The sequence below is a fragment of the Bufo bufo genome, chromosome 4 (genome assembly GCF_905171765.1).
Source record: "Bufo bufo chromosome 4, aBufBuf1.1, whole genome shotgun sequence".
Taxonomy (NCBI): domain Eukaryota; kingdom Metazoa; phylum Chordata; class Amphibia; order Anura; family Bufonidae; genus Bufo; species Bufo bufo.
Genome location: NC_053392.1, coordinates 20420614 through 20446118, shown reverse-complemented (window position 1 = coordinate 20446118; position 25505 = coordinate 20420614).

Here is a 25505-nt window from a genome sequence, read left to right as displayed (position 1 = left end):
AGTGCGATTCCGAGCAGATCGATCATACCAAACCTTCTGCTGACTCTGGGCTGATTGCATATTCTCATGGACTAGCTCGGTAAGTTCCCGCGGTCGCTCCCTGAGTTCTAAGACGTAACTAAGGATGGGGAGGCCTTCCAGATTCTCTCCCCTTCCCACTGGGCCCTCACTAAGTCTAAGGGTCCCCTAACTCTTCGCCCATACAACAGCTCAAATGGTGAAAACCCTGTGGACTCTTGAAGTACCTCCCTGTAGGCGAACAGTAGGTGGGGAAGATATTTCTCCCAACCCTTCCTACTCTCCACGAAGGCCCAAAGTAGCTGCTTTAGGGTCCCGTTAAATCTCTCGCACAGCCCGTTCGTTTGGGGGTGGTAGGGTGCGCTCTGGAGGGTTTTAACCACCTACGGACCGCCGAACGCAGCGACGCGTCCTGGAGGTGGTTGATTCATTCCTCCTGGACGCATATACGCGTCCTCTCGCGAGACGCGAGATTTCCTGTGAACGCGCGCGCTCACAGGATCGGAAGGTAAGCGAGTGGATCTCCAGCCTGCCAGCGGCGATCGTTTGCTGGCAGGCTGGAGATGCGATTTTTTTAACCCCTAACAGGTATATTAGACGCTGTTTTGATAACAGCGTCTAATATACCTGCTACCTGGTCCTCTGGTGGTCCCTTTTGCTTGGATCGACCACCAGAGGACACAGGTAGCTCAGCAATATGTAGCACCAAACACCACTACACTACACCCCTCCCTGTCACTTATTAACCCCTTATTCACCCCTGATCACCCCATATAGACTCCCTGATTTTACGGATCCACTGATACATGGATCGGATCCGCAAAACACATACGGACATCTGAATGGAGCCTTACAGGGGGGTGATCACCCCATATAGACTCCCTGATCACCCCCCTGTCATTGATCACCCCCCTGTCATTGATCACCCCCCTGTAAGGCTCCATTCAAACGTCCGTATGTTTTTTACGGATCCACGGATACATGGATCGGATCCGCAAAACACATACGGACATCTGAATGGAGCCTTATAGGGGGGTGATCAATGACAGGGGGGTGATCACCCCATATAGACTCCCTGATCACCCCCCTGTCATTGATCACCCCCCTGTAAGGCTCCATTCAGACTTTTTTTGGCCCAAGTTAGCGGAAATTTTTTTTTTTTTTCTTACAAAGTCTCATATTCCACTAACTTGTGTCAAAAAATAAAATCTCACATGAACTCACCATACCCCTCACGGAATACAAATGCGTAAAAATATTTTGACATTTATATTCCAGACTTCTTCTCACGCTTTAGGGCCCCTAGAATGCCAGGGCAGTATAAATACCCCACATGTGACCCCATTTCGGAAAGAAGACACCCCAAGGTATTCCGTGAGGGGCATATTGAGTCCATGAAAGATTGAAATTTTTGTCCCAAGTTAGCGGAAAGGGAGACTTTGTGAGAAAAAAAACTAAAAAATCAATTTCCGCTAACTTGTGCCCAAAAAAAAAAAATTTGATGAACTCGCCATGCCCCTCATTGAATACTTTGGGGTGTATTCTTTCCAAAATGGGGTCACATGTGGGGTATTTATACTGCCCTGGCATTTTAGGGGCCCTAAAGCGTGAGAAGAAGTCTAAGATCCAAATGTCTAAAAATGCCCTCCTAAAAGGAATGTGGGCCCCTTTGCGCATCTAGGCTGCAAAAAAGTGTCACACATCTGGTATCGCCGTACTCAGGAGAAGTTGGGCAATGTGTTTTGGGGTGTCATTTTACATATACCCATGCTGGGTGAGAGAAATATCTTGGTCAAATGCCAACTTTGTATAAAAAAATGGGAAAAGTTGTCTTTTGCCAAGATATTTCTCTCACCCAGCATGGGTATATGTAAAATGACACCCCAAAACACATTCCCCAACTTCTCCTGAATACGGCAATACCACATGTGTGACACTTTTTTGCAGTCTAGGTGGGCAAAGGGGCCCACATTCCAAAGAGCACCTTTCGGATTTCACCGGCCATTTTTTACAGATTTTGATTTCAAACTACTTCGCACGCATTTGGGCCCCTAAAATGTAAGGGCAGTATAACTACCCCACAAATGACCCCATTTTGGAAAGAATACACCCCAAGGTATTTCGTGATGGGCATAGTGAGTTCATGGAAGTTTTTATTTTTTGTCACAAGTTAGTGGAATATGAGACTTTGTAAGAAAAAAATAAAATAAAAAAAAATCTTCATTTTCCGAGTTCTATGAACTCACTATGCCCATCAGCGAATACCTTAGGGTGTCTACTTTCCGAAATTGGGTCATTTGTGGGGTGTTTGTACTGTCTGGCCATTGTAGAACCTCAGGAAACATGACAGGTGCTCAGAAAGTCAGAGCTGCTTCAAAAAGCGGAAATTCACATTTTTGTACCATAGTTTGTAAACGCTATAACTTTTACCCAAACCATTTTTTTTTTTTACCCAAACATTTTTTTTTTATTAAAGACATGTAGAACAATAAATTTAGAGAAAAATTTATATATAGATGTTGTTTTTTTTGCAAAATTTTACAACTGAAAGTGAAAAATGACATATTTTGCAAAAAAATCGTTAAATTTCGATTAATAACAAAAAAAGTAAAAATGTCAGCAGCAATGAAATACCACCAAATGAAAGCTCTATTAGTGAGAAGAAAAGGAGGTAAAATTCATTTGGGTGGTAAGTTGCATGACCGAGCAATAAACGGTTAAAGTAGTGTAGGTCAGAAGTGTAAAAAGTAGCCTGGTCATTAAGGGTGTTTAAGCTAGGGGGGCTGAGGTGGTTAATACCACAGAGGCGCCAGAGCTGCTGGGTCAGCTCGGCGGTGAACTGATTTCCTTTATCAGACAATATCTCCTGGGGAAATCCTACCCTAGTGAGCACCCGCAGTAAGGCATCAGCTACTGTGTCAGCCTGGATATTGGATAGGGGAATGGCTTCCGGGTAGCGGGTGGCGTAATCCACCACTGTAAGAATATACTTCTTCCCAGTGGTACTGGGGCGGGCCAGTGGGCCAATAATGTCTACTGCTATCCGGCTAAAGGGTTCCCTAATTATCGGCATGGGGTGCAGAGAGGCTTTTGGATGATCCTCTGCCTTTCCTACCCTCTGAAAGGTCTCACAGGTCCGGCAGTATTCTCTTACCTCTACATGTAACCTAGGCCAGAAGAAAGCACGAGACAACCGACTCCGGGTCTTAGCTATCCCTAAATGTCTGGCCAAGGGGATATTGTGAGCCAGCCTCAATAGCTCCTGTCTGTACTTCTGGGGTGGCCCTCGCGCTTCCCGTTGCCCACCCCTTCAGTGTAACGATAAAGAAGGCCTCCCTCCCACTCTATTCTGTGTTCCCCTAACCCCCCTGGATCCTTGCCTGCCCTGTCACAACAGCACGCTAAAGTAGGGTGACTCCGGTTTTCTTGCCTAACGTCGGAAGGAGAATCCCAGGACATGGGGTTGTCAAGTCAGGGTAACGTGGGAGCATTTGGTCTTACCTGAGTCCCCATAGGAGTGGAGTTGCCTTGTAGGTGGCTTTGTTGTCGGGTGGTCACGGCCATGGCGGTCTCTGGTGCAAATGAAGAAGTCAAATGCCCCAAGTCGTTCCCCAAAAGTACTTCCGCGGGTAACTCACGGAGTATCCCTACTCGCATTTGTCGCTTCCCTGAGCCCCAATCCAGGTGAACTCTGGCGGTGGATAAACGCAGCACCTTGCCCCCTGCTACCCTGACTGCCACAGTCTGGCCGGTTCGGGTCGACTGAGGAACCATGTGAGGCTGAATAAGGGTAATCGTAGCCCCAGAATCACGAAGTCCCTGGGCCGGCTGCCCATTAACCCATACAACCTGACGATGGTGCTGCCGATTATCTTTAGCTGCGGCCTGGACGTGATCAGCCTCGAACAGCTCACCAAACTTTTTCTGAACATCTAGAGGGTTGGCCTCGTTCTGGAGGCAATAATTCACTGACCTGGATGACTGGGCAGTCTCTTGGTACCTCGGGGATCGGTTAGGGCAATAATGGTGAAGGTAGAAGGTAGGCCCGGTAGAAGGTTTTGATCGGGCTAAGGGTCTAGAGGCAGCCCACTGAGATACTGGAGTTGGGCTGGAGGTCGGTACACTGGGCCGCGGTAGTGGATAGCGCTGGCCTCCAATGGATCTCCGAGAGTCCAGATATTCATCGGCCAAAGTCGCCGCTTGCTGTACCGTCTGTGGCCGCTTATCTCGCACCCAATCCCGTACTATCGGAGGGGTGTGGTCAAAGAACTGCTCTAAGAGAACTAGCTGGGTGATGTCCTCTATGGTATGAGCATGGCTTCCCTGGAACCAGCCCTTGAGGTTCCACTGCAGACGATGTGCCCACTCCACGTAGGTTAGGTTGCCTTGTTTCCGGGATTCTCTAAACTTAGTCCGGCTGGCTTCAGGGGTAATGGCAAATCGGGTTAGCAGGGCTTCTTTTACCCGGTCATAATCCATGGCGTCCTCATCCTCCATGGCCCGATACGCATCCGCAGCTTTGCCAGTTAGGTTACTCGCCAGTAAGGCTACCCGATCTTGGGACGGCACTTTATGTATCTGGCACAGTCTCTCAAAGTCCTGGAGGAACTCTTCTATTTCCTCCTCTCCTTCCTTAAATAATTGAAATGCGCGGAAAGGGAACTTACGGACAAGTGCTGTATCTCTAGGTGTTGTCTCTGATCGACGTATTTCCGCCATTCTCCACTCATGTTGTCGCTCCAATTCTCTCTCTTGTCGCTCTAGTTTTCTCTCTTGCCACTTATCCTGCAGCTGGATGTCTCTGATGGCATTCTGTATGGCGGTCTCAGATGGGTTGGCACCATATAATGCCAACCGTTCTCTAACTCGTTGCTGAAACAAGGCTTCCATGGACCGATGTCCAGCATAACCATCCCTCTGATCCATCTCAGCTAACTCACTGATCAAGGTGGCCTTGTTCTTTGCCCCAGCGATCCCTCCTCGGCTCTCAAGTAAATCTTTCAGCGTGTCTCTCCTGCAGGCTGCGTAGCTGGTCATTCCTAGTTGTGATTTGGAGTGTCCCAGTAACTGGAGAGCCAATCTGTAACGGTCCTACAGGCTCACCTGAGTCAGAGGACCACTGGCTGGAGGTAGGAGTGGAGCCCAGTGGCAAGGACCGCAGGCAGGTAGTAGGTGCAGGAAGTCTGGCAGAGGCGTAGTCGGTAGGCAGGCGGTGGGTCAGGGCAGGCGGCAGTAAGCGTAGTCAGACAATCCGGATGGCAACGGTGGTAGCAGTTCAGTAGGTAGGGACAAGCAGAAGAGTAGTCGGTAGGCAATTCCTGGTCAGCAGTGGACTTTCAATAGTAACAAGAGCAGCAGATGAGGAGACGCTTGATCAAGGCTCAGGAGCTCAATAATCAGCAAACTGGAGTGCAAGGGGCTGGACTTATATAGGGAAGTACCAGGTGTGGGGAATCAAGGGTAATGAGCAAGGCTTGGCAAGACTGAGGTTAACTAATAGGCTTCAGGGAGGAATGTCCAGAGAGGACGGTAGCCTAGTAAGCAGGGCTACCGCCTGGGATGTGGCTGGTCACGGGTTCGAATCCCGACAGTACTCCCCCCCTTCCAAGGTGACCTCTGGGCACCGCAGGGGCAGGCTTACCGGGGTGCCGTTGGTGGAACTCTTTTACCAGTCTGGGGGCGTGGACATTTTCTTCTCGCTCCCAGGAGTTATCCTCGGGAGGGTAACCCTCCCACCCAATTAGGTATTGTAGTCTTCCCCGGTGGATCCTGGAGTCGAGAATCTTTGCGACAACATATTCTTCTTCACCCTGTACCCTCACGGGTGGTGGAGGGGGAGAGTGGCGGCCTGTGAAGGTGTTCTCCACGTATGGCTTGAGGAGAGAGCAATGGAAGACAGGGTGCACCCTAATGGAGTCCGGAAGGTCGAGACGGAAAGTGACCTCGTTGATTTGTGTGGTGATCCGGAACGGACCCATGTATCTTTGGGCAAATTTTTTGGAGGGGACCTTCAATCTGAGGTTCCTGGTGGACAGCCACACCTTGTCTCCCACATGGAAGCCCGGGGTGGGTTTGCGACGTCTGTCTGCTCCCTGTTTAAAGCGCCTCTGGGCAAGCTGGAGGTTGTCTATAATGTTCTTTTGTGCCTCCTGTAGGGTTGTTAGGCGTTCGGCCACTGCTGGGAGGGTGGAGGCGACGGGTAGGTGGGGAATGAACACCGGGTGCGAGCCTGTGTTAGCAAAGAAGGGGCTGTGCTTGGTTGAGCTGTGCTCAGCATTGTTGTAGGCGAACTCGGCCGTAGGGAGATGATCCAGCCAGTCATCCTGCAGGTGGGAGCTGAAACAGCGTAGGTATTGCTCTAGGGTCTGATTAGTTCTCTCCGTCTGCCCGTTTGACTGAGGGTGAAAAGCAGAGGACAGGTTCACTTTAACCCCGAGCGCCAGGCAGAAGTTCTTCCAGAACTTTGAGGCAAATTGTACGCCTCGGTCGGAGACCACGTCGTCCGGGATCCCATGCAGCCTGAAGACCTCTCTGAGAATAAGATCGGCCGTCTGTTTGGCTGTGGGTAGGCCTTTGTAGGGGATGAAATGGGCCATCTTGGTGAGACGGTCGACCACGACCAGGATGGTGTTCATCCCTTTTGAAGGAGGAAGGTCTACCACAAAGTCCATGGAGATCGAGCCCCAGGGGCGGGAGGGAATCGGGAGGGGTTGTAACAGACCCACGGGAGAGGAACGAGGAGTCTTATTGCGGGCACAGACCGTGCACGAGGAGATGTACCTCTTGATGTCCTCCTTGTATGTTGGCCACCAGAAGGAGCGGGAGAGAAGCTCCTGGGTCTTTCTTGTGCCAAAATGACCGGCCACCTTGGAGTCATGGTTGAGTTTGAGCACTTCGAGCCGTGCGATTTCTGGTACATATAGTTGTAGGTCCTGATGAAACCAATGACTGTTCTTAAACGTAAGGCTGACATTGCCTGTGGGGTGGGATAGGAAGGGGTCATTTTCATATCCTTCTTTGATTGTGCCCAGGAGTTCTTTAGAGTAGGTGGCCCCTACGACCCTTCTCTCGGGTAAGATGTTATTTTGGCCCTTGTTACTCTGTGAGGGCTCAGAAAACATTCTGGAGAGGGCGTCAGCCTTGCCGTTTTTTGATCCAGGGCGATAGGTGATGAGATAGTTGAAGCGGGAAAAGAATAGGCTCCATCTGGCCTGTCTGGCTGAGAGTCTCTTAGCGCTGCGGATGAACTCGAGGTTCTTGTGGTCAGTTAGTACGATTATGGGGTTGGTGGCTCCCTCCAGCAGGTGTCTCCACTCGGAGAAGGCATCCTTGATCGCCAGTAGTTCTTTGTTCCCGATGTCATAGTTCTTCTCGGAGGGGGACATCTGGCGGGAGAAATATGCGCACGGGTGTAATAGCATCCTCTCCCCTGTCCGTTGTGACAAAACTGCCCCCACCGCAGAGTCTGATGCATCCACTTCGACTGTAAATGGGAGCTCGGGGTTCGGGTGGATTAGGATTGGGGCAGAAGTGAAGAGGAGTTTCAACTTGGTGAAGGCCTCCTGGGCCTCGGGTGTCCAGGAGAAGGGGACTGCCTTCTTGGTGAGTTGGGTGATTGGTGCTATGACCTTGGAGAAGTTCCGGATAAACTTCCGATAGAAGTTGGCGAAGCCAATGAATCTTTGTATCTCCTTCTCGTTTTTCGGAACGGGCCAGTTCATCACAGCTTGGACCTTCCCCGGGTCCATACTTAGGCCCTCTGGGGAGATGATGTATCCGAGGAACTGAGTGGTGGTTCGCTCAAACTCGCATTTCTCTAGCTTGATATAGAGAGAGTTCTGTCTGAGTCTCTGCAGTACCCTGCGGACGTGTTCGCGGTGCTGCTCGAGGTCTTCAGAGAAGATCAAGATGTCGTCCAGGTAAACGACTACAAACAGATCCAGCATGTCCCTGAGGACGTCGTTAATGAAGTGCTGGAAGGTGGCGGGAGCATTGCAGAGTCCGAAAGGCATGACCAGGTACTCGAAATGACCATAACGTGTCCGGAAGGCGGTCTTCCATTCGTCCCCAGGGCGGATTCGGACGAGGTTGTAGGCCCCTCGAAGGTCGAGTTTGGTGAAGATCTTCGCTTCCCGGAGTCTCTCAAGGAGTTCGGAAATCAGTGGGAGCGGGTACCGGTTTTTTACGGTTATGTCATTAAGCTTTCTGTAGTCTATGCAGGGACGCAGGGAGGAGTCTTTTTTCTCTACGAAGAAAAAGGGGGCTCCCGCGGGGGAGGTGGAGGGCCGGATGAACCCCTTCCTCAGGTCCTCGTCCAGGTACTCTTTCAGAGCCTTGAGTTCAGGCTCTGAGAGGGAGTAGATACTGCCAAAGGGTATTTCGGCCCCGGGCAACAGTTCTATAGGGCAGTCGTAGGGTCGGTGTGGTGGCAGCTTGTCTGCGTTTTTCTTGTCGCAGACATCCTGGAACTCGCGGTATTGAGGGGGTAGCAGATCCTTGACGGATAGTTTAGAGATGGTGGTGTCTTCGGGTGGAAGGACGGGTTTGTGGGAGCAATTTAGCGTGCAGAACTCGGATGGGAATCGTATGCAGCGGGTTTCCCAGTCCACCAAGGGGTTGTGGGTGGCCAACCATGGGATGCCCAAGATCACTGGGAACTTCGGGGAAGCGATCAGAGAGAAGTGGATCTTTTCACGGTGATCTGGTTCTATGAGGAGTTGTAGTTCGGTGGTCTCGTGAGTGGCCGGCCCCGAGGAGAGTGGGGATCCGTCGACGGTTTCCAGGTCAACGGGGGCTGCCTTGATTGTCCGTGGAATGTTCTTTTCACGGGCGAAGGTTAGGTCCATGAAGTTGCCTCCCGCCCCGGAGTCCAACATCGCTGAACAGGGGAGTTGTCGCCCCTCAATGTCGATGAGGATCGGGATGATGAAGTGGGATCCATGAGCCGCCGTGTTGTTATTTTCAGGGGCTGCTGGCGGGGTTGGAGTTTGTGGTTGCTCCTTTAGCTCCGTGACGGCAATAGTCTTTCGGATCTTATGAGGACATTTGATGGCAAAATGACCCGGCTCCCCACAGTAGAGGCAGAGGTTTTCGGCCAGCCTTCTCTCCTTCTCAGCTGTGGATAGAGACCTACGTAGAGCGTCGACCTGCATAGGTTCAGTTACTGACTGGGGGTCGCGCTGGGCGGTGGAAGAGAAGGAGTAAGTGGGTCTGTGGTCCGAGGACCAGAGTCTTTCTTTCTTCCTCTCGGAGAGTCTTTGATCTATCCGGATGCATAACTGAATGAAGTCATCCAGATCGTCCGGGGCCTCAACTCTGGAGAGTTCGTCCTTTATTAATTCTGACAAGCCTCGCCGGAATTGGCTTCTCTGTGCCGCTGGGTTCCAGGTGGTGTCCGTGACCCAACGGCGAAACTCGGCGGTGTATTCGGCGACGGAGCGTCTCCCTTGCCGCAGACCATGTAGTCGCGCCTCGGCTGTCGCACAGCGGTTGGGGTCATCGAAGACTTGGCTCATGGCGGTGATGAAGTTGTTTAGGTTGTCCAGGAGCTGACTGTTAGTCTCCACGTATGGTGATGCCCATTCTAATGCTTCATCCGTCAGGAGATTGACCACGAATAGCACCTTCTTTTTCTCAGTGGTGAAGGGGGCCGGGTACATCTGAAAATAGATGCGGCATTGGTTTAGAAACCCCCGATACTGGCGTCTGTCGCCGCTGAATCTTGATGGGAGTGGCATGCGGGTGTCTGCGGGCGCGCCGCGGACGTCCAGGAGTTGCCTCTGTAGTTCAATAATCTCCCTCTGTTGGCTTTGGACTACGCCTTGGAGCTGGGCAAATTTCTCCTGATATGTTGTACCAAATTCCTGAAGTTCGGAGACCTGCTTACGCAGAGTGGCCATTGCGGACTCCATAGTTTTGGCTGATTATTCTGTAACGGTCCTACAGGCTCACCTGAGTCAGAGGACCACTGGCTGGAGGTAGGAGTGGAGCCCAGTGGCAAGGACCGCAGGCAGGTAGTAGGTGCAGGAAGTCTGGCAGAGGCGTAGTCGGTAGGCAGGCGGTGGGTCAGGGCAGGCGGCAGTAAGCGTAGTCAGACAATCCGGATGGCAACGGTGGTAGCAGTTCAGTAGGTAGGGACAAGCAGAAGAGTAGTCGGTAGGCAATTCCTGGTCAGCAGTGGACTTTCAATAGTAACAAGAGCAGCAGATGAGGAGACGCTTGATCAAGGCTCAGGAGCTCAATAATCAGCAAACTGGAGTGCAAGGGGCTGGACTTATATAGGGAAGTACCAGGTGTGGGGAATCAAGGGTAATGAGCAAGGCTTGGCAAGACTGAGGTTAACTAATAGGCTTCAGGGAGGAATGTCCAGAGAGGACGGTAGCCTAGTAAGCAGGGCTACCGCCTGGGATGTGGCTGGTCACGGGTTCGAATCCCGACACAATCCCACCGCTGCCACCAATGTAATGAGCCCCTGCTCGCTCTATTCTGCTCTCACGGCACTCCCTGATGTGACCACAATATCTGCTGGTTCCGCCGTTGATGATCCGGCCTCAAACGACCGCTCGTGTTGCTTTAATTCTCACAGAACTAACACCAGTCAGGCTGTATGTGAGTTCAAACTGACCAAATCTTTATTGAATGCCCCACATATATTTATATTGACAGTTGGAACACCTCTTTCAATTGGTAAATTGTAAAACCCCCTCTGATTGGTTATGCAAATGAGGTAAGCACGGATTAGTTCAAGAGCTTGGCTGGGAGGAAGATGGGTGTGGCCATTGTCACAGAGAGATTCAAACCATGACAGGCAGAATCTAAGATGGCTGCCGCTATTTATAGGGCTGTGACATCAAAGGGCTGGCTGGCTGCTGATTGGCTGCATGCATGGCATTGTGGGTGATCCCACCTTCCCAGAGTTCCTTGCTCCATGTCCTCACATGTGCAGAAGCCATTTTAGGAAAAAATTTGATTCATTACCTCAAAGCGCGAGGAAATTCGCCTTCGTCAGCTTCGATTTGCTCATCTCTAGAAGTTATGTTGGAGGAGTCCAAATACACTCAGAACTTCATCATCTGACTTATAATATCATGCAGTAAGGTTGAATGCTGGTGTTATTTTTCGGTTTAACTGGAAAATCCCTTTAATAGGTTGTCTGTGAAGGTTCTCATTTATCCAGGTCATGGTATATCTGTAAAGAATAAATCAAGGCAACTGGACTTACTGTAGATTTCTTGAAAACGTTTCACTCGTTCTTCCAACGAGCTTTCTCAATTCTGAGTGACTGTACAAGAATTCTCTGGGAATAAATATGTAACTGAAACAACATCTGGTATAATTACCAGATGTTGATTCCTTTAATAGGTTGGACATTACTTGCATTATACATGTTAAATGTGATATTGACTCATTAATAAACAGTTCAGAGACTTAATCAATCCAGTGTCATAAGTGTCTCATGAGTTCAAGGTACTTGTGACTCTAATAACACTGAACCCATTGGAGTACCTATCCTTTAGGCCCAGGGGGTGGTGCTGCTTCTTCTGTTCCTGACATAGATTCACTGCATTTTTAACAAGCACCACTAGGGGGAGCTCCGTGCAAATAAATTATTTACTGCTACCATTGATATAATTGGTAACTGTATACTTTCCCATGCACTGGGCTCCCTCTAGTGGTGGCTGCAGTCAGTCAGTTTTATGATATACTGTCTGAAGGGAAACAGGGGATATATCACAGTATTTATGCCAGCCATCAGGTGTAAATACCTTCAGAAATATTGTGTTCAGCATGAGAGGCATATTTATGAAGCTTACTGGTTGCTTTCTATGTTGCCTGGGAGTGTTTGTCGCAAGCATATTGGGAAAACAGGTAGTGCAGGGGACAAGGGGACAACAGCTGGGGACAGACTTCTGTAAATGTGGAGGATTCATGGAGTGCAAAGTCACTGCTTCTAGAAGTAAACACTGTAAAATGGGATCTGATTGAACATAAAAGGTGTGGTATGGGCTGATAGACTTCACGCTCTGTCTGTGAGCCCAGATTGTATGTGCAGTATATGTGCCGGCTATGAGTCCATTCCATATATACTCCTTATGGGCCCTGTCTACACATGATGTGTATGATATACATTAGTCTTTTATATTTTATTTACAGTCAGGTCTATAAATATTGGGACATTGACACAATTCTAACATTTCTGGCTCTATACACCACCACAATGGATTTGAAATGAAACAAACAAGATGTGCTTTAACTGCAGACTGTCAGCTTTAATTTGAGGGCATTTACATCCCAATCAGGTGAACGGGGTAGGAATTACAACAGTTTGCATATGTGCCTCCCACTTGTTAAGGAACCAAAAGTAATGGGACAATTGGCTTCTCGGCTGTTCCATGGCCGGTGTGTGTTATTCCCTCAGTATCCAAATTACAATGAGCAGATAAAAGGTCCAGAGTTCATTTCAAGTCTGCTATTTGCATTTGGAATCTGTTGCTGTCAACTGTCAAGATGAGATCCAAAGAGCTGTCACTATCAGTGAAGCAAGCCATCATTAGGCTGAAAAAACAAAACAAACCCATCAGAGAGATAGCAAAAACATTAGGCCTGGCCAAAACAACTGTTTGGAACATTCTGAAAAAGAAGGAACACACCGGTGAGCTCAGCAACACCAAAAGACCCGGAAGACCACGGAAAACAACTGTGGTGGATGACCGAAGAATTATTTCCCTGGTGAAGAAAACACCCTTCACAACAGTTGGCCAGATCAATAACACTCTCCAGGAGGTAGGTGTATGTGTGTTAAAGTCAACAATCAAGAGAAGACTTCACCTGAGTAAGTACAGAGGGTTCACCACAAGATGTAAACCATTGGTGAGCCTTAAAAAAAGGAAGGCCAGATTAGAGTTTGCCAAATAACATCTAAAAAAGCGTTCACAGTTCTGGAACAACATCCTATGGACAGATGAGACCAAGATCAACTTGTACCAGAGTGATGGGAAGAGAAGAGTATGGAGAAGGAAAGGAACTGCTCATGATCCTAAGCATACCACCTCATCAGTGAAGCATGGTGGTGGTAGTGTCATGGCGTGGGCATGTATGGCTGCCAATGGAACTGGTTCTCTTGTATTTATTGATGATGTGACTGCTGACAAAAGAAGCAGGATGAATTCTGAAGTGTTTCGAGCAACATTATCTGCTCATATTCAGCCAAATGCTTCAGAACTTATTGGACGGTGCTTCACAGTGCAGATGGACTGCCTGCTCCCGGTGACTGCATTTGATTTCAGACTGGCTCCTGGCACAGGCACAGGTAAGGACTTACCTGTGCATCGCCGGACGGGTGAGTCTACCTTACTAAAGATGGCAGCCCGCATGTGTTCGCTGGCGAACACTGCGAACTGACCATCACTGGTCCTGGTTGCTCTCTACATGGCGGACAGTGGCGTCTCTAGCTTTCAGATTTTGGGGGGGGGGGGGGCACACTGGAGGCCCGGACAAAAGTAGAGGGGGCAGCTATAACAACGATACATTTACACAAGTATACTTAGAAATGCTGCGATAATTTACCCAATACCTAAAACCGCAACAGGGAAAAAAAGTCCCGCTGTCTGTGGTTTAAAAAATAAATGGAGGTAAAAACGTGGTCAGGACTCTACCCTCTAAAGCAGGGAACAGCAACCTTCCGCACTCCAGCTGTTGTGAAACTACAACTCCCAGCATGCTACTTTCACTTCTGTGGGAGTTCAAGTGTGCATGATGGGAGATGTAGTTTCACAACACCTGGAGTGCCGGAGATTGCTGATCCCTGCTCTAAAGGAACAACTTTTAGCAAATGAAGCAGTGGAAAAATGGCCCCAGGGTTTGGGCAGAAACCCGTCTGTCCTGTGTGGGGGCCATGGTTTGATCCTTGCTATGGGGCCCTTACTTCTCTATGTACACCACTGATTGCAGGCGTCATGTTCAGACTTATCCTACAGCGAGGAATAGTCCTCCAGTATCTCAGAGAACTGGCAGAACTGGTCTTGAGACGGTGACACAGAGAGCAGCAGGAGAAGATGCTGTATACACCCCCCCCCCCCCCCCCTTACACAGAGCTGCCTGCTCCCATCGTACTTCTGTCTCATGATTCAGAGTCTTGTTGCTCTGATATTATGTAACTATGACACAGTGTTATGCTGACAAGCTTCTGTGATACTGTGTTGCTATAATACTACGATACTTTGATACGTAATATGCAGTGGCACTTTGGTAAGTGATCCTTCTACATCAGTAATAGTATCCATCTTTTTCTCCCTCTTAACCCTTTAAATCATAATGTTATTTCACAGTACAGTCGTGGCCAAAAGTTTTGAGAATTACATAAATATTGGAAATTGGAAAAGTTGCTGCTTAAGTTTTTATAATAGCAATTTGCATATACCCCAGAATGTTATGAAGAGTGATCAGATGAATTGCATAGTCCTTCTTTTCCACTGCATTTCATTGCTGTTTTTAAAGGACCTGCTGAGATCATTTCAGTAATCGTCTTGTTAACGCGTGCAGCCATCATTGCGTTGTATAAAAATGGCTTCACAGGCAAGGATATTGTGGCTACTAAGATTGCACCTCAATCAACAATTTATAGGATCATCAAGAACTTCAAGGAAAGAGGTTCAATTCTTGTTAAGAAGGCTTCAGGGCGTCCAAGAAAGTCCAGCAAGCGCCAGGATCGTCTCCTAAAGAGGATTCAGCTGCGGGATCGGAGTGCCACCAGTGCAGAGCTTGCTCAGGAATGGCAGCAGGCAGGTGTGAGCGCATCTGCACGCACAGTGAGGCGAAGACTTTTGGAAGATGGCCTGGTGTCAAGAAGGGCAGCAAAGAAGCCACTTCTCTCCAAAAAACCCATCAGGGACAGATTGATCTTCTGCAGAAAGCATGGTGAATGGACTGCTGAGGACTGGGGCAAAGTCATAGTCTCCGATGAAGCCTCTTTCCGATTGTTTGGGGCATCTGGAAAAAGGCTTGTCCGGAGAAGAAAAGGTGAGCGCTACCATCAGTCCTGTGTCATGCCAACAGTAAAGCATCCTGAGACCATTCATGTGTGGGGTTGCTTCTCATCCAACTGTACAGCAACTGGTTTGCACCGACTAGCAATTAGATGGATGTGATGGTTGGAGCGAAGTTCAACGAGGAAGAGGAAGAACTCGTGGTGACTGTAAGTAATCTTACATTAAAGTAGTGGATTTGATTACATTTCACCTGCAGGTCTGAACAATCGCTTTATATGCAGAAAGAGTGTTATAAAATAATCGCCAGTGCGACCTTCTGCGATTCAAATTTTTCTTAAGTGCACCAAACTTCACATTTTATAAGGTCTCACTAGATATTATTGATTTTTGCACTAGGTATTCCTGTGACATCACACCCACTATGTTAGGTTACCCTGCAGAGTGGCCGAGCGCACGGCGTCATTGGTTGCTAATGCTAACTCGCTATGACGCCGTGCGCTTCTTGCCGCCACCACTGTACAGTAATACATTTGTATAGATCATACAAGTGTATCACAGTACAGCGGTGGTGGCCTGGAAGCGCACGTCATCATAGCAACCAATGACGCCGTGCGCTTGTCCACTCTGCAGGACGTCAGGACGGGTTTGTATGGTCCGTAGTTTTGAAAAAACACGCCCGCGTGCATGCGGCCTTACTGTTACGGTTAGAAGATGGGATTGTATTACGACTGTATGTGTGTGGGGTCGGAGCTATCAGATATTGGCCAGCTGAGCAGAGATGTACCTGTCTAGTGAAGTGATGGTACGGTATGGGGTGTACAGCTGGTTCGTCTCCCCGGGATGCACCCTGGGTAACTCTAAATGAACCAGCAAATACTGGCGGTGCAGGCGGCCTAAATCTAATATTTCCACCTCAAAGCATTAAATACTTTTTGCAGTTTACTTGAGTAGATTATTTTCAATTCTACTATTGTTAAAAATTGGGATTATATGCTTGCATTTTTCTCTTGCAGCGGATGTTGGGTCGGGGCTACGTCCGCACCCGGGCCACGCCGAGAAACAAATGATAGTGCGGGAGTTGGCCTATGAAATGTGGCGCCAAATGGGTCGCAAACACCGAAGCCTGGCCATTATAAAGAAATGGTCAGTCATGAAGCGAAGACAGCCACGTTTCATAAAAAGAATCCGGGGCGATAAATGCCCAGGTAGATGCGTAAATAAGTTTTGTATGTTTTGCCAACACTCTGTAATGTATACAGTGCTAAGCAAAAGTATTCACCCCCGTTGACTTCATTTGTAGAACATGCCCACAACTTAGACCTTCTTTTAAATTGATTAATTGTAAAGCAAACAACTAATAGGACAAAATAACAGAAAAGGTCAATGTCCATAACTATTCACTTCCTAAAGTCAATACTTTGTAGAGCCACCTTTTGCGGCATTCACAGCTCCAAGTCGCTTTGGATAAGTCTCTATGAGCAGTTGCCACATCTTACCACAGGCGTTTTTGCCCATTCCTCCTTGCAATACTGATTCTGCTCCTTCCAATTGGATGGTTTGCGCTTGTGAACGTAATCTTTAAGTCTGACCACAGATTTTCTATTGGATTGAGATTTGGGCTTTAACTAGGCCATTACAACACATTTACATGTTTCTCCTTAAACCACTCAAGTGTTGCTTTAGCCGTGTGTTTGGGGTCATTGTCCTGCTGGAAGGTGAACCTCCGTCCTAGCCTCAAATCACGCACACAGTGGTACAGGTTTTGCTCAAGAATATCCCTGTCCATCTTTCCCTCAGCTCTGACCAGTTTCCCAGTCCCGGCTGCTGAAAAACATCCCCACAGCATGATGCTGCCACCACCATGTTTCACTGTGGGGATGGTGTTCTTTGGGTGATGTGATGTGTTGGCTTTGTGCCAGACAAGTGACGGACTGAACCATCACTGGGTCTGCAGTAGAAGCCTGAGGGCTAGCCTCCTTCCTACGGGCTATGGACCCAGGACTATGGAGACCCCCACTCTGACCTATTTGGGTTAGAGGGAACTATAAACCATGATATTTTGGTTGAGTTTATCGGACACATCTTTCCTATTCCCCATTAACGCTGCATGGTGTGAATCCATAAATGTAATAAGGGTTAACTCTGCTCAGAGACACCAAATGAATGTGTTGGTTTATTTGTCCCTTTGTTCTATTGTGTTAGTGATGGGATTAAGAAGTAGCCGACTCTGGTGTAGAGAAGTAGATCATCCTATGATACACTGAGGAGATAGTCCCATCCCATGGGTCTCCTCTTGCCCTATTGTACCATCAAGACACTGTGGAGGTGAAGTCTTTTTTCATACTGTTAATTTTTGATTGAGTTATGCATCATAAAGATGGCAGCCACTGCAATTATATATAGATCCCTCCATATTGTATTTTTTTTAAATCTTAATATCTTTATATCTTAAGATTTTGGAGTTGTTTATCTAAAATCTGAACATTCTGTGATCACAGAAGTTCCTATTCCCTCCATTCGGAGAAGGCGTTCAGTGAAGGTGGTGGAGGTAGAGGCGGAAGAGAAGGAGGCCGGACCCTCCCAGCCTTTGAGCCACCCCCACCAGATGTGGGAGAAGTGATGGAGGTGGAGTTGGAAAGTGCTGTACACTCAAGCACCACCCCATCTCAGGACTCGGAGGAAGAGGAGGCGATCACCAGCCCCCGCCAGGAAGGTAAATATGTGCACATAGCAATATGATTATGTATCTAAAACATGTACATAAACATTAAAAGGGCCAACAATGAGGCGGCAACATACACTATAGTAATACAAATAAAGAACACTGGACAATAACTCTTTAATTAAAACCATTAACTTAACAAATAAATTATATTAAACTCAATAGAACTATCAATAACTAATAAATAAAATAAAATTATACTGTACTGAAATATCACTAACTAATAAACTATATAAAGATCATAAATATCACTAACGTATTGAGATTTAAATCGATAATGTGTATAAAGACTTGAAATAAAATAAAAAAGTTAAACAATAGACAAACAGACATATTTTGTACTGCCGTGTACATATTGACCGCCTCTATAAAAATATCCGATGATCTAACCCCTCCGGTGAACACTGTAAACATTAAAAAAAAGAAAAAAATTTAAGAAAATATTAATTTATTCAACCTAACATCATTAAAAGTGCAACACCAAGCCATCAAAAAAGGCATATGCCCCCCAAAATAGTAACAATCGGTCAGTTCATTCTGCAAAAAATGAGACCCTACCATTAGACAATCGCCAAATAAAAACAATAATATGGCTCTCAAAATATGGAGACACTAAAACATGAATTGTTTTTGGTTCAACAATGCTTTTATTGTCTAAAATAGAAATAACTAAAAAATATGGAAAAATATTCAGTCTGGCCACATCTGTAACAACCAGCTATCTAAAAATATCATGCCAAATAACTAGAGTTGAGCGAACACCTGGATGTTCGGGTTCGAGATGTTCGGCCAAACTTCCCGGAAATGTTCGGGTTCGGGATACGAACCCGACCCGAACTTCGTCCCGAACCCGAACCCCATTGAAGTCAATGGGGACCCGAACTTTTCCGCACTAAAAAGGCTGTAAAACAGCCCAGGAAAAGGCTAGAGGGCTGCAAAGGGCAGAAAAATGTAGTTAAATCCCCTGCAAACAAATGTGGATAGGGAAATGAATAAAAATAAAAATAAAATAAATAAAAATTAACCAATATCAATTGGAGAGAGGTCCCATAGCAGAGAATCAGGCTTCATGTCATCCACCACTGGAACAGGCCACTGTCAGATATTTAGACCCCGGCACCCAGACAGAGGAGAGAGGTCCCATTGCAGAGAATCAGGCTTCATGTCATAGCAAAGAATCAGGCTTCATGTCATAGCAGAGAATCATGCTTCATGTCACCCAACACTGGAACAGGCCACTGTCAGATATTTTTAGGCCCCGGCACCCAGACAGAGGAGAGAGGTCCCATAGCAGAGAATCAGGCTTCATGTCAGCAGAGAATCAGTCTTCATGTCATAGCAGAGAATCAGGCTTCACGTCACCCACCACTGGAACAGGCCACTGTCACATATTTAGGCCCCGGCACCCAGACAGAGGAGAGAGGTCGTGTAACAGAGAATCTGGCCTTATGTAAGCGCAGAATCAGTCTTTATGTCATAGCAGAGAATCAGGCTTCACGTCAGCCAAAACTGGAACAGTCCATTGTCAGATATTTAGGCCCCGGCACCCAGACAGAGGAGAGAGGTCCTATAGCAGAGATTCAGGCTTCATGTCATAGCAGAGAATCACGCTTCATGTCACCCAACACTGGAACAGGCCACTGTCAGATATTTTTAGGCCCCGGCACCCAGACAGAGGAGAGAGGTCCCATAGCAGAGAATCAGGCTTCATGTCATAGCAGAGAATCAGGTTTCATGTCACCCAACACTGGAACAGGCCACTGTCAGATATTTTTAGGCCCGGCACCCAGACAGAGGAGAGAGGTCCCATAGCAGAGAATCAGGCTTCATGTCATAGCAGAGAATCAGGCTTCATGTCACCCAACACTGGAACAGGCCACTGTCAGATATTTTTAGGCCCCGGCACCCAGACAGAGGAGAGAGGTCCCATAGCAGAGAATCAGGCTTCATGTCATAGCAGAGAATCATGCTTCACGTCACCCACCACTGGAACAGGCCACTGTCAGATATTTTTAGGCCCCGGCACCCAGACAGAGAAGAGAGGTCCCATAGCAGAGAATCAGGCTTCATGTCATAGCAGAGAATTAGGTTTCATGTCACCCAACACTGGAACAGGCCACTGTCAGATATTTTTAGGCCCCGGCACCCAGACAGAGGAGGGAGGTCCCATAGCAGAGAATCAGGCTTCATGTCATAGCAGAGAATCATGCTTCACGTCACCCACCACTGGAACAGGCCACTGTCAGATATTTTTAGGCCCCGGCACCCAGACAGAGGAGAGGTTCATTCAACTTTGGGTTGCCCCGCAATATAATGGTAAAATGAAAATAAAAATAGGATTGAATGAGGAAGTGCCCTGGAGTAGAATAATATATTGTTAAGGGGAGGTAGTTAATATCTAATCTGCACAAGGGATGGACAGGTCCTGTGGGATCTATGCCTGGTTCATTTTTATGAACGTCAGCTTGTCCACATTGGCTGTAGACAGGCGGCTGCGTTTGTCTGTAATGACGCCCCTGCCGTGCTGAATACACGTTCAGACAAAACGCTGGCCGCCGGGCAGGCCAGCACCTCCAAGGCATAAAAGGCTAGCTCTGGCCACGTGGACAATTTGGAGACCTAGAAGTTGAATGGGGCCGAACCATCAGTCAGTTCGTGGAGGGGTGTGCACACGTACTGTTCCACCATGTTAGTGAAATGTTGCCTCCTGCTAACACGTTCCGTATCAGGTGGTGGTGCAGTTAGCTGTGGCGTGTTGACAAAACTTTTCCACATCTCTGCCATGCGAACCCTGCCCTCAGAGGAGCTGGCCGTGACACAGCTGCGTTGGCGACCTCTTGCTCCTCCTCTACCTTCGCCTTGGGCTTCCACTTGTTCCCCTGTGACATTTTGGAATGCTCTCAGTAGCGCGTCTACCAATGTGCGCTTGTACTCGCGCATTTTCCTATCACGCTCCAGTGCAGGAAGTAAGGTGGGCACATTGTCTTTGTACCGTGGATCCAGCAGGGTGGCAACCCAGTAGTCCGCACACGTTAAAATGTGGGCAACTCTGCTGTCGTTGCGCAGGCACTGCAGCATGTAGTCGCTCATGTGTGCCAGGCTGCCCAGAGGTAAGGACAAGCTGTCCTCTCTGGGAGGCGTATCGTCATCGCCCTGCGTTTCACCCCAGCCATGCACCAGTGATGGGCCCGAGCTGCGTTGGGTACCACCCCGCTCTGAACATGCTTCATTCTCATCCTCCTCCACCTCCTCCTCATCCTCGTCCTCCTCGTCCTCCAGTAGTGGGCCCTGGCTGGCCACATTTGTACCTGGCTTCTGCTGTTGCAAAAAACCTCCCTCTGAGTCACTTCGAAGTGACTGGCCTGAAAGTGCTAAAAATGACCCCTCTTCCTCCTCCTCCTCCTCCTCCTGGGCCACCTCCTCTTCCATCATCGCCCTAAGTGTTTTCTCAAGGAGACATAGAAGTGGTATTGTAACGCTGATAACGGCGTCATCGCCACTGGCCATGTTGGTGGAGTACTCGAAACAGCGCAACAGGGCACACAGGTCTTGCATGGAGGCCCAGTCATTGGTGGTGAAGTGGTGCTGTTCCGCAGTGCGACTGACCCGTGCGTGCTGCAGCTGAAACTCCACAATGGCCAGTCTGTCCAGCATGTGCAAGGTGGAGTTCCACCTGGTGGGCACGTCGCATATGAGGAGGTGAGCGGGAAGGCCGAAGTTACGCTGTAGCGCAGACAGGCGAGCAGCGGCTGGATGTGAACGCCGGAAGCGCGAACAGGCGGCCCGCACTTTATGCAGCAGCTCTGACATGTCGGGGTAGTTGTGAATGAACTTCTGCACCACCAAATTCAGCACATGCGCCAGGCAAGGGATGTGCGTCAAACCGGCTAATCCCAGAGCTGCAACGAGATTTCGCCCATTATCGCACACCACCAGGCAGGGCTTGAGGCTCACCGGCAGCAACCACTCGTCGGTCTGTTGTTCTATACCCCGCCACAACTCCTGTGCGGTGTGGGGCCTGTCCCCCAAACATATGAGTTTCAGAATGGCCTGCTGACGTTTACCCCGTGCTGTGCTGAAGTTGGTGGTGAAGGTGTGTGGCTGACTGGATGAGCAGGTGGAAAAAGAGGAGGAGGAAGCCGAGTAGGAGGAGGAGGCAACAGGAGGCAAAGAATGTTGCCCTGCGATCCTTGGCGGCGGAAGGACGTGCGCCAAACAGCTCTTCACCTGGGGCCCAGCCGCCACTACATTTACCCAGTGTGCAGTTAGGGAGATATAGCGTCCCTGGCCGTGCTTACTGGTCCACGTATCTGTGGTTAGGTGGACCTTGCCACAGATGGCGTTGCGCAGTGCACACTTGATTTTATCGGATACTTGGTTGTGCAGGGAAGGTACGGCTCTCTTGGAGAAGTAGTGCCAGCTGGGAACAACATACTGTGGGACAGCAAGCAACATGAGCTGTTTGAAGCTGTCTGTGTCCACCAGCCTGAATGACAGCATTTCATAGGCCAGTAGTTTAAAAATGCTGGCATTCAGGGCCAGGGATCAAGGGTGGCTAGGTGGGAATTTACGCTTTCTCTCAAATGTTTGTGAGATGGAGAGCTGAACGCTGCCGTGTGACATGGTTAAGATGCTTGGTGACGGAGGTGGTGGTGTTGGTGGTACAATGTGAGGTAGTCAACACTGTCGTGAGCTAGGCGAGTGCGCTTATCAGTCACGATCCCCCCTGCTGCGCTGAACGTCCTTTCGGACAGGACACTTGACGAGAGGCAAGCCAACAGTTCCATTGCAAATTGTGCGGCTCTGGCCAGAGATCAAGCCTGTCCACCCAGTAGTCTAGGGGTTCATCACTTCTCAGAGCGTCGAAATTGGCCGTTAAACGGATGTAGTCGGACACCTACCGGTCTAGACGTTCCCTGAGGCTGGATCCGGAGGACAGCTGTCGATGGGTCGGCTGAAATTTTTTTCTTATATCAGAAGTGACCAACACATCTTCAAACCGCCCTCTTCTTGCAAGCGCTGTTGGATTGGTACCCGCACCTGTTTCTCTGTGAGTGGAAATTCCTCTGCCAGTGCCCAAAAAAGCAGAATGTAGCATTTCTCTAAGCAAGGCCTGGAAGTGCAGCATTCTGACAGCCCTCTGTGATGGTGGTAACATTTCCGCCATTTTTTGTTTGTACCGGGGGTCTAAGTACGTTGCCACCCAGTACTGGTCCTTGCCCTTTATGCTTTTTATACGGGAGTCCCTCTTAAAACACTAGAGCATGAAGGCCCCCATTTGCACTAAACTGGAAGCGGTGTAGTGGCCTGGCTCCTGCTCCTCATCCAGGATAATGTCGTCCTCGTTCTCCTCCCCCCATCCACGGACAACACCAGGGATCCCAGAAAGGTTTAAAGTATGCTCTTCTTGCTCCTCCTCCCCCCAGGCACCATCCTCCTCTGACTGCTCTTCAGACTCCTGTTTTTAACTTGTCTCAGATGGAGTAGCCCCCCCCCTCCCGGGAAATCATCCAGCATTGCGACTTCCTCATCTACCTGCACCTGCTCCGCGACGGCTTGATCAATGACACGACGCAATGCACGCTCCAGAAATAAGGCAAAAGGTACGATGTCACTGATGGCGCCCTGGCTGCGACTGACCAGTTTGGTGATCTCATCAAATGGCTGCAGAAGTCTGCATGCATCGCGCATGAGCAGCCACTGGCTCCGTGAAAGAAAAAGAAGCTCCCCAGAACCTGTCCTGCCGCAGAGTTCGTACAGGTTGTCATTAACTGCACGTTTCTGCTGGAGCAGCCTATCAACCATATACAAGGTGGAGTTCCATCGCGTCGGGCAGTCACAAATAAGACTTCTGACGGGCACTCAGGCAGGTTGTGTCGCCGATGAATGTCAGCAAGGTGAGCCATGGCCGTGTAAGATCTTCTGAAATAGCCAGAGATTTTCCTGGCCTGCCTGCCTGCCGCAAGACATCCTGGACCCCGGGGTATTTGACAACGAATTGCTGCACGACCAAGTTCAGGATGTGTGCCATGCACGGCACGCGTGTCATTTTGCCCTGTTTCAGCGCGCTCAGCAGATTAGCACCGTTGTCGCACACCACGTTACCAACTGGCACAACAGGCTTCCAGGCACAACAGACGCAGCACAGCATGGCAACGTCTCACCTGGCATGTCGAATAGGTTCTGGGGATCTTGGTCGGCGCAGCGGAAGAGACGGTAGCAGCGGAAAAGGAGGAGTCAGCCGAGGAGGAGAGGGAGGATGGAGTAGGAGGAGGAGAAGAAGAGACAGGTCTGCATGCAATCCTTGGCGGTAAAACCAAATCTACATGGGTGCCACGGGTTACATGTTTGACGGCCGTCAGAAGGTTCACCCAGTGGGCAGTGAAAGTTATATACCTTCCCTGCCTGTGTTTGCTAGACCACGTGTCTGTGGTCAGATGTATCTTGGCACCGACACTGTGTGCCAGAGATACATTCACTTGCCGCTGAACATGGCCATATATAGCTCTGCGATGCCCTTCTGCGAGAAATATTTCCATCCTGGGACCTTCCATTGTGGTGGTGCAATGGCCACAAATTTTCGAAAGGCCTCCGAGTCCACAAGTTTATATGGCAGTAGTTGGCGGGCTATCAGTTCCGACAAGCCAGCGGTCAACCGTTGGGCAAGAGGGTTATCCGGCGTCATAACCTGCCTTTTTCCTAACAAACGTGAGGACGGCATGAAGGAAGGTGGAGTGGAGGACAATTGTGAGGAGAGAGGAGAAGGAGAAGAGGCTGGACGATGAGAGCCTGGAGTATGGCTTTGTGGGTTCTGACGGCGTTGCTCCCACTGGGCTCGGTGATGGGAGGCCAGGTGCCTTCTTAAGGCGGTCGTCCCTAGGTGGGTGTTGGGCTTAACGCGACTTATGTGTTGACTTCAAAGGCTGCAGATGGCAACACTATTGTCAGCAGCTGACACATTAAAAAAAAGCCCACACTGCAGAGCCATGTGCCGGCGCCCTGGGAGTGCAAGATGTGACCGTACATGGTTGATGGCTCGCTCCTGATACATTAGCAGTCTGGTTTGTCCCTCCTGTGCAATGTAAGTTCTGCCTGCTTCTCCTCCCTATCTGCTGGTCCATCTCTCCCCCTGAACTCCCCTCCTCTTCCTCTCTTGTGGGCACCCACGTTACGTCCGTAGACACGTCATCATCCCCACCACTAACGTTTGAGATCTCGGAGTAGGCAGCAACAGCGGGGACCAACCTCCTTGGGCTGATCTGGGTACTGTCGTAAGCTCAACCAAGTCTGGTGCGTCCTTTGACGTAATTGAACGCACCTTCTGCAACTTCCCACTTTGGCTCCGGCCTGGTGCTCCTGCCCTACCCCTACCACCCCTGCGGAAGGGCCTGCCTCTTCCTCTGCCTGTCATTTTTTTAAATGACCCGGTGACAAAAGTCTATAGAGAAGTGCAGTGTATGTGTAAGAAGGTATATAACACCCTGCTTCAATATGTTGTTTTGGTGGCAACTGGTCTATAATCACACCAGTTTAAAAAAAAATAAAAAAAAATTACATTTTCTCACTGTGTGTAGCAGAGGTAACGCAGTGAAAGCGGATACATTTCTGCAGAACCAAAATACACTATTTGAGTAGTATATTCTTAGATGACACCCCGCTTCTATATGTGGTTTTGGGGCCACTGGTCTATCACACCAGTTCTAATACTTTTTTCTAATTGCGTTTGTCACTCTTTGTAGTCGTAGTGTCGCTGCAGAACCGATCACCAGTCACAATGC